The following is a 9,532-nucleotide window of genomic DNA, read 5'->3' as shown; positions in this document are numbered from 1 at the left end:
AAGACATCTTTCTCAATAAAGACCCTGCCATCTACCCAGTTGCTCACCTAAAACATGTAGGATTATTCTTGACTCCTACGTTTTCCTCCAGTCCTCACTTCTAATTTCCCACCAAAACTTGTTAATTTACTTCCACATAGATCTCAAATCTTTCCATTTCTGCCCTAGTCTAAACTACTCTTACCTGGATGCTGCAAGAACTCTCTAAGTGGTCTTCCTATTTTTGATTTTATTCTCTCATTCTTCATTCCCCAGGTAGCAACCAGAGTGATCATTTTTTTTTAAGATTTTATTTATTTATTTGAGAGAGAGCGAGTGAACAAGAGAAAGAGCACAAGCTGGGAGAGGGGCAGAGGGAGAGGGAGAAGCAGACTCCCCGCTGAGCAGGGAGCCCGACGTGAGGCTCAGTCCCAGGAACCTGAGATCATGACCTGAGCCCAAGACAGATGTTTAACTGACTGAGCCAGCCAGTGCCCCAGCAACCAGAGTGATCTTAAAACCCTTGCATAGCTGCCCATTTCACTTGAAATTAGACCTTATCCCATAAGATGGCTTGTAAGTAGGGTGACCATCTGTCTCGGTTTGTTGAACCTTGTTTATATCAGTTTATATCAGTCTTGTTTATATCAGTTGGCTAAGTTCTTATTCTGAGCACTCCCCTTCATTTCCAAAGTGTCCCATTTTGGATTATGGGTTATGATGACTACTTATAAGCCCCTGCGTGCTTTGGCACCTGTCCTCTCCAATGTTAAGTCAGGCCATTCTGCCTCTTATTCCTACTCTAGTCACATCAACCATCTTTTCGTTACTCAAATAGGACAAGGACCTGACTACTTAAGGGCCTTCACATTTCCTGTTCTTTACTCCATTTTGCATCTGACTATTTCTTTCTACCTTTACAGTTTTAGCTTAAGTATCATCCTCTGAGGGCTTCCATCTCGGATTGCCCAAACTATCAAGAGAAGATTTGCCCCTTCCTGATCCTCTCTAATAGCACAATGTTTGTTTGTTTTTCCTAGCAATACATATGAGTATTTACAAGTATACAGTATTTGTGTATTTACTGGTGCAATAGAGTTTTCTTTTTTTTTTAAGATTTATTTATTAATTTCAGGGAGGGAGGGGCAGAGGGAAAGGAAGAGAGGCAGACTCTGCCCTGAGCAGGGAGCCCCACTTGGGGCTCTATGCCATGACCCTGAGATCATGACCTTAGCCAAAATCAAGAGTTGGACTGCTTAACTGACTGAGCCACCCAGGTGCTGCTAGAGTTTTCTTTATAGACAGTTCCACCATGCACAAAAATAGATCCAAACTGGATGAAAGACCTAAATGTGAGACAAGAATCCATCAAAATCCTAGAGGAGAACACAGGCAGCAGCTCAACCTCTGTGACCTCAGCCACAGCAACTTCTTGATAGACATATCTCCAAAGGCAAGGGGAACAAAGACAAAAATGAACTATTGGGACTTCATCAAGATAAAAAGCTTTTGCACAGCAAAGTAAACAGTCAACAAAACCAAAGACAACCAACAGAATGGGAGAAGATATTTGCAAATGACGTATCAGATAAAGGGCTAGTATCCAAAATCTATAAAGAACTTATCAAACTCAACACCCAAAGAACAAATAATCCAATCAAGAAATGGGCAGAAGACATGAACAGACATTTTTCCAAAGAAGACATCCAAATGGCCAACAGACACATGAAAAAGTGCTCAACATCGCTCGGCATCAGGGAAATCCAAATCAAAACCTCAATGACATACCACCTCACACCAGTCAGAATGGCTAAAATTAACAAGTCAGGAAACAACAGATGTTGCCAAGGATGTGGAGAAAGGGGAACCCTCCTACACTGTTGGTGGGAATGCAAGCTGGTGCAACCACTCTGGAAAACAGTATGGAGGTTCCTCAAAAAGTCAAAAATATAGCTACCCTAGGACTCAGCAATTGCACTACTGGGTATTTATCCCAAAGATACAAGTGTAGTGATCTGAAGGGGCACCTGCACCCCAATGTTTATAGCAGCGATGTCCACAATAGCAAACTATGGAAAGAGCCCAGATGTCCATCGACAGATGAATGGATAAAGAAGATGTGGTGCATATCTACAATGGAATACTACTCAGCCATCAAAAAAAAAAAGAAATCTTGCCATTTGCAATGACACGGATGGAACTAGAGGGTATTATGCTAAGTGAAACAAGTCAGTCAGAGAAAGACAATTATCATATGATATCACTCATATGTGGAACTTAGGAAATAAAACAGAGGATCATAGGGGAAGAGAAGAAAAAATAAAACAAGATGAAACCAAGAGGGAGACAAACCATAAGAGACTCTTAATCGTTGGAAAAAAACAGGGTTGCTGGAGGGGATGGAGGTGGAGGGATGGAGTAATTGGGTGATGGATATTAAGGACTGCATGTGATGTAATGAGTACCGGGTATTATGAACAGGTATAGACCTGTACCTCTGAAACCAATAATACATTATATGTTAATTAATTGGATTTAAATTTTAAAAATCAATAAAAAATTAAAATATGTAAAAGTAAAAAAAATAAATAAAAATATTGGTAGGAATATTTTTCCTCAGACTGAGGAGAAATTTTATGGATCGGCTATAAATAAACTCTTTAAAAACTAGAAAAAATATAACAATAAAGATTCATTTATTTCAGAGGGAGGAGCAGAAGGAAAGGAAGAGAGGCAGACTCCACCCTGAGCAGGGAGCCCCACTCGGGGCTCGATTCCACGACCCTGAGATCATGACCTTAGCTGAAATCAAGAGTCAGATGGCTTAACTGACTGAGCCACCCAGGCACCCCTAGAGTTTTATTTATAGACAGTTCACTTCAAATGGGAAGAGAACATGTGTGATTTGTTTTAACATCAAAACTGTGCCTAGCCCAGTGTCTGAGACACAGTAGGCACTCAGGATTTGTTGAATGGATGAGTGAGTAAGTAAGTGTATGGAATGGATGATTTATAATCATAAATGAGGAGAATTTGAGACTGACCCAAGTTTGGGTGCAAGTGGAAGAAAGTCAGCCACAAAAATTGAAAGCTTTGAAAATCAACCATTGCCCTGTCTTTGATTTGTGAACAGTTATTGATTATCTTGAAGCACTGAGCTAGGGACTGGGAATATAAAAGTGAATAAGATACAGTACCTTTTTCAAGGGTTGACAATTCTTTAGGGGAGATAAACAAAGACAAGCTTTTTCAGCACAATTTGGAGCACAGGAAAGGAAAAACCTAATACGTACTGGGGTTTGAGGAATCTTTTCTCAAGGAGGTGACCCCAGAAGTAATTGGGTCAGACGTAGATCAGATGTAACATTACCAGTAATGCATTAAGTAGGTGAGTGAAGGGCGCCTGGGTGGCTCAGTCAGTTAAGCATCTGCTTTGGCTCAGGTGTTGATCTAAGGGTCCTGGGATTGAGCCCTGAGTTGGGCTCCCCGCTTGGTGGAGAGTCTGCTTCTCCCTCTCCCTCCACCCTTCCCCCTGCTAGTGTTTTCTCTTTTTCTCTCTCAAATAAATAAATCTTAAAAAAAAAATTTAATTAAAATAGGTGAGTGAACATCTGCATGCTAAGAAGCTTATGTTGTAACATTTAGATCAGAAGTTTATGAAGTTTTTGGTCTCAGGACCACTTTATACTCTTAAATATGATTGAAGTTCCTAAAGAACTTTGACTTAGGCAGGTTACATCAATCTGTATTTACTATTAGAAATTACAACTGAGGCATCTTTATTTATTCATTCATTTAAAAGTAACAATACTAAATTTATTACATGTTAACATAAATAACCTGTTTTTATGAAAAGCAACTGTATTTTCCAAAACAAGAATCAAATTTAGTGAGAAAAGAGGCATTGCTTTACACTTTTGCCAATCTCTTTAGTGTCTGCCTTAAGAGTTCTATCCGTTTCTGCATTCAATCTGCTGTGTTATGTTAATTTTTTTGGAAGTATCTGAAGAAAATCCAGCCTCACAGAGATAAGCAGTTGACAAAGTGAAGAATTCACAGGCCATCTGAAGGAGAGCCAGTACGGTAGACAATAGCTTTCCACTGTATTTTGGTGGGTAGGCATGAAGCAAAGCCATGACTTGACATGATTTGTGTTTAAGGCAGATGATTGTAGCAGCTCTGTGGCCAATAAACTTGAATGAGGGAGACCACAAGTTCAGAGGCTATTCCACATGGTAATGCAACAGAATTGAAAGGACGAAGTTACTCTTGGAAGTTGTAAGTGAAGGCAAGAAAAGAGGAGATGTTGGCTGCATGGAGGGGCAACTCAGGTTTCTTTTTGGCATGACCAAGACTATACTGTTGCCACCAACTGTAGTAAGGATTACATTTGGACGAGTAAATCTTTGCGAAGTGGGAAGAAGGGGTGTAAACCTCTACTGGGAATAGGTTGAGTGTGAGTTCATGTGGAACATCTAGATAAAGGTGTCTGGGAGACATCCGATTATGTATACATCTGATGTATAGAGAAGATATTCACGGTGGAGATAGATAATTACAAATCGTCAGCAAACAAGTGGTGGCTAAATATTTGAGAATGGAATACATTCTCCAGAAAGAATGAATAGAGTGAGAAGAGTGAGCAAGCACAGACACCAGGGAACAGCAAAGTTAGAGTCGGATGGACGTAGAGAATCCCACAAAGTGGCCGAGAATGAGAATCATCAAGAAGTGGTGTAACTAAAACTATGAGAGTAGAAAGTTCATGAATACTCCGGTTAATGAGCCAGTTGCATCAGAAAGATCAGGCAAGGTGATAACAGAGACATGATGATTTGTGTTCTTAGAACAGTATCAGTAAAACAGATTGGGGAAGATGCAGTTTATAACCTGGAGTGCAGAAGGCTGAAGAGTAAATTGGAGGTGCAAACAGAATGAGTAAAAGTAAAAAAAAAAAAAAAAGTAACATTGTCCTAGAAATTTGGCTGAGACTAGAATGAGGAATAATGCCATAACCAAGACATTTAAGAGAGTTTGTTTGATTAGCACAGAGAAGACTTGAACATGTTTATGAAGTAAGGCAATGAAGCCAATTGAGGGAAGAAATTGAAGACATGCATCATCAAACATCACAGAATATTCTGGGGAATAGAAGCAATTATCAGGAGACTAGGTAGTATATCTTTATCTTTCTTGTTCTCTTCCAAATATCACGGAATGTTGATCTTTCAGAGAGAATTACAGACAAGTTGTAAAGACTCAAAAATTCAGCAATAAACAACAAATTATTTCTGTGGTTACTAAAGGAAATATGAAAAACTTTTCTACATTGAGTGACATGGGGTGAGAAACAAGAAATAAATGCCCCAACACACACACACACACACACACACACACACACACACAGACATGTGTGCTCGCGCATGGATGAGCAAGACCTTGAATGGAGAGAGAAGGAGAAAAGATGATTAGGAAGAATAGCAAGGATTTCTTTACCCGACCCATGGGGTTCAGATTATTCCCTGCGTTTTAGGAAGGAGGGGCTGGCCACGATACCAATGTAATTTTGCAGAGTAAACTTCGTGGATTTCTCATTACAGAGAGCAGGTGTGGTTTTTTTTCAACTAATCCTTTCATTGTCCTCAAAAAGAGCTGAAATAAAGAATAAACTCCTTAGGGAACTTCTTCTGAATGGTGCTCCTTGGAACACGAGTGTCCTTTGAAATGTTAATAAATCATCAAAAATAAAAGGGGGTGGTAGTCTATAAGTGAATTAGTTTGGGAAACACTGAGTTAAACAAAGCTGAGCAAAGATTTCTTGACAGAAGGACTTCTCAGAATCATTGCTATGATTACAGGCATTGGGAATTATTCAAGTGGGTGATAGAGTAGGCACGATTTCCCAAACTTACTTAATCACTGTTTTCATTGAACACTTACTGACTTCTTGCCAGAAACTGGTATATCAAGGAGGGCAGTTTGGAAAACACTGCTGCAAGGTATTGTTAAACTCAGAAGTGCCTACCTGATTCATTAGGGTCATGATCCTTGTGTTTAGAAGGATAGATTAGCAAGATAACCACCGCCCCACACACACACTTGAAGAACTTAATCTTTAAGTTTATTTGAAAAAAAAATACACTGCAAATCATATTAACCCATTACAGTGACTTCTAGTTTTAGTGTTTTACTGTTCTGTTTTTGATTTTATAACACTTACTGACTTCTGAAAAATAGTCCATAAACACAATAGTCTCTCAATAACAATGCTGATTGATTAATTTATAGGTAGATGAATTTTTAAGTAGTTTTGCTTTTGAGGTCCGTGGTAGTATCCAATGGTAAGGAAAACCAGAGGAAGGCATCAGCCATGCTTGTGTCCCAGGAAGAAGCATGCTGTGCCCGGCACATCTGTGAGAACAACATAACAGACCAACAATTGCATTGCCCATCCAAATAGGATTTTGCCAATTGGTTCCAATACGAACAAGATAAGCTTCTGGGAAATGTTTTATCTTGATTTTTTTTTTTTTTTTTTAGTTCATGGTGTTCCTTCATAAGACGAATATCACATGGATTTTTTTTTTATTCATTTGAAATTCAGAATGTGTTTGAATTCCAATTCAATCGAGATGGGTATCACAAAACAATAAAAAGCACGATCCCTGCTCTCAATGAGCTTATAATTGGCTTTGGTAGATAAGAGAACAAATGAAAAATCAAATGATATGAGTTTAAATTGTAGTACACATTAAATATGAAGCGTCATAAGGCAGTACATAGTTAACTGAAATAAAAGACAGTAAGTAGACTGGGCGTATATGTGTATGTGTATGAATTGAATTGCCACCCACGCGTGTATGTATTCTAAAAATGTGCTTACATTAAGCTGAAGTCCTACTGAGACAGGTGAGTCTGCTTCTATTGTTTGGGGAGGCAGAGAAGAGAATAGAGACATATCTGCTTCTTATACAAGTCAGCTAACCGCTAAGAACAGAGCATTATCCCCATGTCCCTGGAACGCCCAATCCCATCTGGATGTCGGCTGGGGTCTCAAGTTTAAGGTAAGGTCTGGTCTAAAGGAGAGAATCTGTCCCTCAACCTGGATCTCAAGAATCCAGTCTGACACCCAAACCAGCCATCTGGTAACAGCCAGACATTCCTGACATGATTCCTGGATGAGTCATTTTCAGAATTCTCAAGTCTGTGAAGTGTACTGCTTTATTTTCATTCTCATTTTTTTTTTTTTTTTCGGCTAGAAAAGCTTCCTGGTGTTGCTCTTCCTGTAAAAACATGATTAATATTCAGTCCTTGATTAGATCCAAATTTCTATAGATGGCAATGAGCAGGTTGTTTTGTTCTTTCTCTCCAGCTGAGAACTCAGGGAAAGAATGTCATTTAATTTCTTTTCGACCTCAGGAAAATTCTTGGTGCCTCTGTCCACTATGTTATAGACGTCCCAGGGATGTGTCCTGTGCTTTCAGTGCAAACACGCACAGGAAATCCCTTTGAAAATGGGCCATAAGAATATATACCAGAGAGGGACACCTGGTTGACTTAGTCGGTTAAGCGTCTGCCTTCGGCTCAGGTCATGATCCTAGGATCCTGGGATTGAGCCCCGCATCGGGCTCCCTGCTCAGCAGGGGTCTGATTTTCCCTCTCCCTGTGCCTGCCACTCCCCCCACTTGTGCGCTCTCTCTCTTTCTCTGACAAGTAAATAAATAAAATCTTTAAAAAAAAAAAGAATATATACCAAACTGGTGGTAGGCTAAGGAGAGTTGAAAGATCATGGTTCTCAACCAGCAGCCCAATTTGTTATATAGAGATTGTTAACATTTGTTAAAAAATATAAAAATATGAGAGGGAAGTGTTTCTAATTGGGCTAGAAATTCTAGATATACTAGAACTACCATTGCATTGAGACTATTCAGGATATGCTAGGTCTAGGCAAAAGTGAATAAACGGAAAGGAGCTGACCTATGGAAGACTACTGTTCCTTGATGTATATTCCAGGCATCTGCTTTCAATACAATATTATCAATTATGACTTTAGTGACATATATGATATCTTGAACACAGTGATGCTGATGATTATGCTATAAATATACTTTACATATTTTCTTAGGATTCATATTTTATTTATTGAATTTATTTGTCTCATTCTTTCCAAAATATCTTTAATTGTGATATTTAGTTAACAAGTGACACTCTAGATAGTGTGACAAGAAAGTGACAAGCAAATCAATAAATGCATGTGATTGTAAGCAGCCAACAGCCTTGGAAGGCTCAGATAGAGTTGATAGCTTTGGGAAAATAGAATAACATAAATAAGGATTTAATATATTTTTATAATTAGGTGTAAAGGTATAATATTAATTTATAGTGGTTGAAACATATATGTCTACATAGTTATATGAACATAACTTTTATAATCTATTGTAAATATGTATATTAATAAATACACACAGGGAAAAAAAGAACATAATTTGTTAGAACTGTAGGAAAATAGGAACGAATATTTCAATTTTCATGTTGAACGCAGTTGTACAAAAAGGAGTTCTGAGTTTTGAGCACATTTTATTTCCCTAATTAACTTTTCCTGAGGATAGAATATGAAGTGCTCTTAATTTTTTTTGAAGGGCTCTTAATTTTAAAGAGCATGAAGCAGGGGCGCCTGGGTGGCTCGGTGGGTTAAGTGTCTGATTCTTGATTTTCGGTTCAGGTCATGATTTCAGGGTGGTGAGAACGTGCCCCTCATTATGGTGAACTGTGCTGGACGTGGAACCTGCTTAAGATTCTCTCTATTCCTCTCCCTCTGCCTCTCTGCACCCCACTTGTGCGCACACTCTCTCTCTCTCTAAAAAAAAATAAACCATGAAGCAAAGTGAAAAGTATAGCAATTATCCTAAAAGTGGGCAAAAAACCACTTGCTTCCATTGATCGTTCCAGAGTGTTCAGCTTAGATCAGGGCCTGGCAAACTAGAGCTGGTAGGCCAAATTTGTGGCCTGTTTTTGTATAATCCATGAGCTAAAAATGGTCTTTACATTTTTGAGGTGGTATTAAAAATCAAAAATCAAAACAAAGAATAATATGTGACAGAGATTATATATGATTCATAAAGCTTAAATTATTTACTATCTGGTGCTTTACAGAAAAAGTTTGCCAAACCCAGGCTAACCCTTGCAGTGATTTTTGTAAAGGTGAATACCCTGTTCCGAATCCTTTTCTTTGTAAATTAGCTACAGCGATTTACATTATCTACATTAATACACCTAGTGTTTTCTCCGTTGTTTATGATGTTAAGCTACTGATTCAATATCTTAAATGGCTAGTTTATTTCAAATTTTAAAAATATTTTATGTGAGTCAGATTCAACAACATATTTTTTAAAAACTGTTTTGTTTTTGTCTTGATCAGTTCAGCCAAGATACTGTCAATTTTATTAGTATTTACATGGTATAAACTTTTGGCTTTGTTAATCCTCTATTTTATCTCTACCTTGTATGTTACAAATTTAGCTTTATCATTCCTTTTTTTTATACTTTTTCTGCT

This window comes from Eumetopias jubatus, unplaced genomic scaffold (assembly GCF_037043125.1).
Source record: "Eumetopias jubatus isolate StellerSeaLion01/CBP00866 unplaced genomic scaffold, mEumJub1_p1.0 scaffold_6, whole genome shotgun sequence".
Classification (NCBI taxonomy): Eukaryota; Metazoa; Chordata; class Mammalia; order Carnivora; family Otariidae; genus Eumetopias; species Eumetopias jubatus.
This window is presented reverse-complemented; position numbering follows the sequence as displayed.